Source organism: Saccostrea echinata, unplaced genomic scaffold (assembly GCF_033153115.1).
Source record: "Saccostrea echinata isolate AGI-Se365-2 ecotype Australia unplaced genomic scaffold, CSIRO_AGI_Sech_v1 ptg000005l, whole genome shotgun sequence".
In the NCBI taxonomy this organism is placed as follows: Eukaryota; Metazoa; Mollusca; class Bivalvia; order Ostreida; family Ostreidae; genus Saccostrea; species Saccostrea echinata.
This window is the reverse complement of record NW_026889754.1, coordinates 10,027,133-10,035,195: the sequence shown is the minus strand read 5'-3', so window position 1 is coordinate 10,035,195 and position 8,063 is coordinate 10,027,133. Positions and strand designations below refer to the sequence as shown.

Sequence of the window (8,063 nt, the reverse complement as noted above, 5' to 3'; positions counted from 1 at the left end):
TTATCTCTGCTTTTACAATTACTTTTTATTTTTGACAGGTATACTCGCACTTTGCCCCTTTTTTCTTCCCTTTTCTTGGGGTCTGAACTTGATTAAATTTTAAAGTATAAATTTAATCAATTACATGGCGGTTTCAGACCACAAGAAGAATGTTTTATATATTATGTAATCATTTACGCAACATATTATGTAATCAATGTTTACTTATCAATCACATTGATAATTCGGCTTCATTTTGTTAAGATTTTTTGAGATAGATAATAGTACGAAATTAATAATTTTATGGATTTCTTTACCAATTATTATGTAATTAATTACAATTATTTTCAATAATTAAAGTCACATTAGTGGCAAGCAACATACCTTAGTGTTTTGTCGTTTATTAAAGTGGAGAGTGAAGGCGGGAGCAAACACGGACCACCAAAAAAAGAGGCGGGATCAAGTGCCATGGAGGAGTGAGCATCCCATCAAGGATGCTTTCGATGGACATTAACCAGATAAAGTTGAAGAGAATGAGACATATCCTCCAATGAAAGTTATGCATCAGTATTTAATAAAAACAGTTTTAACTTAGACTTATACATTTGTTTGTTGTGAATATAGTACAATCTTTATATTTGTATTATTAGTTTCTGATGAAAAGGTTTCTGTTTTAGCCAGTAATGGACTTCCTCCACCTGACAAGATAAGCCTTCCTGACATTTCTGATCAAAAGTTTGGAGAATGCACTTCATTAATAATAATCTGCAAAATATCCAGAATTGGAAGAGAAAATTTGTCAAAGAATTTATGCTTTAAGAGATCCTCCTCAACATCAGAACGTCTGACTTATGGGGTAAAAGAGTGTCCTTTCCTTGGGTTCCACTAATTGTATCGCTTGACCTTGGAGGTAAAGACTGAATTTAACTTTTGAAATCAAATCGGATTACCTGTATTTTACCAGAAACAAAATATCTTTCAAAAAATAATGAAAAAAATTGGGTGGGTAAATTTTGACATGAAAGAGTATATTACCGGTCCTATGATGATACTGTACAATCCGAGTTCCCATGTCGCAGTAGGTGCTAGCACGAATAAGATCCCTCACTGCTCAATGGTCCTGAGTGCCGAGTATAGGACAAAATTTGCAGCTCTCCACCGGTAAGTGGTGGCGTCTCCGTATGAGTGAAAAATTCTTGAGAGGGATGTTAAACAACAAAGAAACTCGAGTATATTACACAAAACACTCATCGTTGGCTTACTGTGGAAGTTGATTGATTGATTGTATGTTGTTTTACGTCCCATTCGAGAATTTTTCACTCATATAGAGACGTCACCATATACCGGTGAAGGGTTTCAAATTTTGACCTTTACTCGGCACTCAGGGCCATGGAGCAGTGAGGGATCTTTACCGTGCCAACGCCTGCCGTGACACGGGACCTCGGTTTTTAAGGTCTCATCCGAAGGACCCGCAACTTTCACTTCAAAGTACCGAGCGCATGGTACTGTGCAAGTTAGCTGAAGAATCCTATTTTAATTTGTTGAACTTTCAGGAAAAGCAGGAACCAGAAGAACAAATAGCTGGTGTTATAACAAGCATTGACTTTGAAAGGTATGTGCAAGTATATATATATATATATATATATATATATATATATATATATATATATCAACATGCTGCAAAGACGCATGGAATGAAAACTAAAATTCGCTGCAAGCTTCAAGTTGTATAAACTTGTTTTACTGAAAATTGTGGTATGTGAAAAAAGGAAATAACAAGAGGCCGATTATTTTATCTAAGTATTTTTTAAATCTGTTTGCAATAGAGCCATATGCTATTTTATATACAGTATTTAACAGTGTAATAGGACGCCAGTTTTTAAGAAAATGTCCTGGCTTGTCACCTTTAGGTAATAATGTTATAACTCAAAGTCTTTGTGTAATAGGCATGATATCATTCCTGTAACCATAGTTAGTAGAACTTACAACAAAAGGCCCAATATATTTCCAAAACATTTTGAAAAACTCTGTGGAGAAACCATCAAATCCTGGAGAATTGTTAGCCTTCATATTATAAAGAGTATTTGAGGCTTCTAACAAGGTTATTTCACCCTCTAAATGGTTTGATTCTTCACAAGAAAGTTTGGGAACATCAGTATGCATCAACTCATTATCTAAATTTAAGTCTGTATTCCCTTCTGTAATGGTATATAAATTTTCATAGAAAGATTCGATTTCTTTCAAAATATGTGACTGATCATGGATAATCTCACCATTATTTAATTCTAATCTTGATATAATTTTACTTGTAAAATTCCTTGACTCCAGTTTACAAAAATAAATTGTGGGATTAATTTTCCTCAATCCATCTTGCTCTACTTATGTAATTACCTTGTAACTTGCTTTCTATTTTTTTCTAATTCTTGTTTTTATCATATACTTCTTCTAAGTTACTTTCAGAAATATGTTCTTCCATATTTTTAATGTGCTTGAACAATGAATTTTCCTCAATTTCTGTCTTCTTTTTGACATATGATGAATGAGAGATAGTTTTACCCCTTATTTCTAATAGTAAGGTTTCCAAAAATAATTGATCATTTATGATGAATAATATATTTTCATCTGGCACTGTCTGCATGTTGTCATAATTGTATACTGGAATTGCATATTGTCTTTTAACCTGTAGGATAACATCCTTAATACGGTTCAAGTACTTTTTATCTTGTATCAAAATACAAACAAGAGGCCCAAGGGCCTTAACGGTCACCTGAGTATAATACAACAATTTAGAAGTTAAATACACTGATAGATGAAGCTTTTTTGCCCGAAAGCAAGAGAAGTAGGAAGATCAGGATCAACAAAATAATTAGTCTAGTACTCAGTATCAACTCATAAATTAAGTTCTAATCTGTGCCCCACTTAACACTATCACCAGGCAGCCTGTTAACAAACTATTAGTGCTTCTGTACTATTTTTAAACCCATATTAAGACTTCTAGCATTGACCTCTATTATGGTCTTTGAAGAACTTTTAATAAGGTAAGTTATTTTTGTCTCATTTTTATTTATCTATTACTTACAAGTCTACCTGATTATTAAAACTAAGAAAATACTTTTTGAATTATATGATAAACATTCTTGCATAATTATCTTATTCTATTTACCTTTCAAATACATTATTTACAGTGATTAATTATCAAAGGTGAACGGAAAAGGGGAATAACTTCTCTCAGTAGAATACAAATTAATAGAGCCCTGCCCAGGACTAGAATGCCTAGACAAATGGTCCAGATGTTCAAAAATCTGGTAGAAATACGCTTACTTATATCATTTAAACTTTTACTCAGTTTTCTTCCGATATGCCCAGAAGTAGAGAAGAATTTCACAGGTACAATGCATTTTCACTACAGATTCAACAAAGCCTTACCCAACACCAGAACCCAAGACCAAGGGTCAACAAATTTACAAATTTGGAAGAGTTACCCTCATCACCATAACTATGGACTTCGAAGAATTAACACTTTTCCACTATATTATCAAAAGCCCCCCCCCCCCTCTCGTTATGCCAGAACCCCTGACCCTAGGACCACAAGATTTAAAAATTCTGTTTGAAGCTCCCATTTTGATCATAGCTAAGCAATTTATTTATCAGCTCAACGCTAAGGAGCAGACAGGATTAATTAATGATTAATTAATAGAATTAATGCTTTTTCAGTATATAATCAATAGAGCCCCCTCCCCCTTCCTCAAGAACCCAAAAAACTGAGGCCATATATTTAAAAAAATTGGAAGAAGCATCCTTGCCTATCATAATCATGCACTTAGTTTGTTTAAATAATCTCCAGTAGCAGAGAAGAAGATTTTCAAAGAATCAATGCATTTTCACTATATAATCAATAGAGCCCCGTCCTAACACCAGAACCCCTGACCCTGGGGCCATGAAATTCACAATTTTTTAAAAGGCATCCTTATGCATCATAACCATGTACTTTGTTTGTTTAAATAATACCCAGGAGCAGAGAAGAAGATGTTCAAAGAATTAATGCATTTTCACTATATAATCAATAGAGCCCCGCCCTAACATCAGAACCCCTGACCCAGGGGCGATGGCTTTCACAGTTCTGGAAGAGGCCCATCTCCTCATCATAACTATGTACTTAGTTTATCACCTTAATGCCCAGGAGCAGAGGAGAAGATTTTCAAAGAATAAAGCATTTTCACTATATAGTCAATAGAGCCCCGCCCTAACACCAGAACCCCTGACCCTGAGGCCATGATTTTCACAATTTTGGAAGACCCACTCTTGCTCATCATAACTATGTACTTAGTTACTTTTTTTAATACCCAGGAGCACAGAAGAAGATTTTCAAAGAATTAATGCATTTTCACTATATAATCAATAGAGCCCTGCCCTAACACCAGAACCCCTGACCCTGGGGCCATGAATTTCACAATTTTGGAAGAGGCACTCTTGCTCTTCATAACTATGTACTTAGTTACTTTATTTAATACCCAGGAGCACAGAAGAAGATTTTCAAAGAAATAATGCACTTTCACTATATGATCTATATAGCCCCACCCTGGGGCCAGAACCCCTGACCCAGGGAACATGAATTTCACAATTTCTGAAGAGGACTTCTTGCTCATCATAACTATGTACTTAGTTACTTTATTTAATACCCAGGAGCACAGAAGAAGATTTTCAAAGAATTTATGCTTTTTCACTATATAATCTATAGAGCCCCGCCCTAACACCAGAACCCCTGACCCTGGGGCCATGAATTTCACAATTTTGGAAGAGGCACTCTTGCTCTTCATAACTATGTACTAAGTTACTTTATTTAATACCCGGGAGCAGAGAAGATTTTCAAAGAAATAATGCACTTTCATATATGATCTATATAGCCCCACCCTGGGACCAGAACCCCTGACCCTGGGGCCATGAATTTCACAATTTTGGTAGAGGGCTCAATGCTTGTTACAATGATGCAAACAGTTTGACTGCTTGATGTCCTGGAGTAAAGAAGAAGATTTTTAAAGATTGCATTATTTTTGGTGGTTTTAGCCCCACCCCTCAGGCCCCGGGGGGGCAGGGACCATGAAATTCACAATTTTTGTTCCCCTTCACCCATAGATGCTATATGCCAAATTTGGTTGAAATTGGTTAAGAGGTTTCAGAGAAGAAGCTAAAAATGTTCAAATGTTAACACACGACGCACGACGACGGACGAGAACGGATAGCAATAGGTCACCTGAGTGACTCAGGTGACCTAAAAATCTAAAAAAAAAATTCTATGAAATTCTAAATAAATATTCTTCTATAACAGCTGGTTACAAAACGTGGATTGAATTATTTGATTTGGGTAGCAAGGAGTGCAAAATAATTCATAAATTACAATTCCAAGTTACAAACAAACTGTAAACTCCAGTGGTTTCAGTATAGAATTTTAAATAAAATATTGGCAACTAATTCTTTTTTATTCAAAATCAGAAAGGTTGTTTCTAAGCAGTGTATTTTTTGTCAAAAAAAAAGAAGTGACCATTAAACATATCCTATGGGAATGTGATCTTGTACAATCACTCCTTGAAAACTGTGAATATTATCTCCAGCAGAGAAACCTCCATTTGTCCATAAAAAAAATCATTCATTTTAGGTATTGTAGGAAAAATAACAAGAGGCCCAAGGGCCTTGAATCGCTCTTCTGATACAACCTATCACTTCTATTTGAAGCCTCTAAGTATCCTGTATATTTAGATAAACCCTTGAAATTCCAATTCACACTCGGAGAACCCAAGATGAATCTAAGCCAATTAGTACCTGAGAGTTGGTCATGGTGACCTACTTATCACTTGTCATTCTCTGAGGACCCATCAACTTAGTTTGATGATTCTAAGCCAATTAGTACCTAAAATGTTTTTTTTAAATTATAACCATAAAATTCTATAAGTAGGTCAAAGTAACCTACTTTTCAGTTGTTGTACTCCAAGGACCCAAGATGCAACAACTGACAAAGTTTGATGATTCTAAGCCAATTAGTACCTGAAATATTTAATTAAAGCCATAAATTTTCAAAAGTATGTCAAGGTGACCTACTTTTCAGTTGACCTACTCCAAAGACCCAAGGTGCATCAACTGACAAAGTTTGATGATTCTAAGCCAATTAGTACCTGAAATATTCAATTATAGTCATATAATTTGAAAAGTAGGTCACGGTGACCTACTTTTCAGTTGATGTTTTTTGAGGACCCAAGATGCATCAACTCACAAAGTTTTATGATCATAGGCCTCAAAATGTCTAAATTATGCCTCTAAAACGCTTTGAAATCAAATGCCTGCAAAATTCAAAAAGTAGATCACTGTGACCTACTTTTTAATAAGTATGTTTTATGGCCCCAAGATGCATCATCTTACAAGATTTAATGATTCTAAACCTCTCAGTATTCGAATTAATGGCCTTAATTGTTTTGAAAAAGATAAGCCATAAAATTCAAAAAGTAGGTCAAGGTGACCTACTTTTTGGTTGACATACTTCGAGGACCCAATATACATCAACTGACAAAGTTTGATGATCATAGGCCTTATATTGTTCAAAATATGCCTCTAAATCATTTTGAAAAAGAATAGCTAATATGTTAATCTTATGGTTAAAATATTATATTTATCCTTCTAGATGCACTAAAAACCTCTAAATGTGCACTCTGCGGTATCACACTTGAGTTATTTTTATCAAACACAAAAAATATATCATAAAAAAATAGTGAAAAAGAGAAATGTGATGTGCCAACAGCCATTTCTCAGAGACTCCTACATCCAGAGCCACAGTTCACTGCGTTATGGAAACAGAAGCAATGGAAGCATGTGCCACAAGTGATCATGAAAGCAATGAATTAACATCCAACACTGAAAGTGACTGTGAAGGTACAGTTATAGATAATGAATTGATAGAAATAATTCAAATTAGTGAGGGAGAGTCTGATATAGAAATTGAAGACCAGGAATTCTTTTATGTTCAAACAATATTGAAACTACTCTTTAGGTGGCAGTCAGTGTTTTTTGTTTCAGATCTTGCATTATCTTTTATAATTTTGTTGCTCAAGTCCGTGTTTTATCTTTGTTCATTCTCTTCTACTTATTTTGACAAGCTGTACAGGAAATTTCCATCAACTGTATATCAAGCAAATAATGCATTGCATTTAAAGTTAGATAATTTTAAGAAATATGTTGTTTGCCCCAAATGCTTTACATTGTATGAATTTTATCGGTGTATTCAATCAATTGAAAGTAGAGATATGTCAAAGAAATGCAACAAAATAGTTCAACCCAACCATAAACTTGCTCGTTTCAGAAAACCTTGTGGTGAAATACTACTGAATACTGTAACAGTCAATGGTAAAGCAAGTCTTGTAGCAAGAAAAACATATTGTTACAAAAATCTGAAGGAAAGTATACAGAGACTTGTGAAAAAAAGGATTTAAGAATTATGTAAGAATTGGAGAAATTTGAGGAGGTATTTAGCGATGTTTATGATGGCAATATTTGGAAAGACTTTAATGGAAGAAAATATAAGTTTTTCACAGATGCAAGAAATTTTGGACTCATGTTAAATGTAGATTGGTTCCAACCTTATAAATATTCTAATTATTCTGTTGGTGCTGTTTAATTATCGATTTTAAATTTGCCACGAGAAGAGCGCTTTCAACTTAACAACATTATTTTAGTGGGTATAATACCAGACTGTAAAACAGAACCTCCAACAAAGACTTTTTGCAGCCTTTAGTGGATGAGTTACAATAGGCATGGGAGGGTTTTTATTTGCAAAGCTATACATCCCCATCTGATCCTGTAAAATACAGGCTTGCCGTTTTATGTGTAGGGTGTGATGTCCCAGCAAGCAGAAAGTTGTGTGGGTTTCTTGGTCATTCAGCAACAATGGGATGTAATAAATGCTTTAAAAGGTTTGAAGGAGATATTGGTCAAAAAATTATGGTGGATTTAATTTGAAGGAATGGGTGGAACGTGATAAAGATTCACATATCACATATTTTCACTTTTTGAAAAAAATGATTTTTGAAATTCGCTTCCGG

The 8,063-nt window shown here is 34.5% G+C and overlaps 1 pseudogene; it reads left to right on the top strand.

Moving 5' to 3' along the window:
- The first annotated feature begins 6,668 nt into the window (after nt 1–6,668).
- Nucleotides 6,669–7,756, top strand: LOC133179873 (uncharacterized; annotated as a pseudogene).
- Nucleotides 7,757–8,063: the final 307 nt, after the last annotated feature.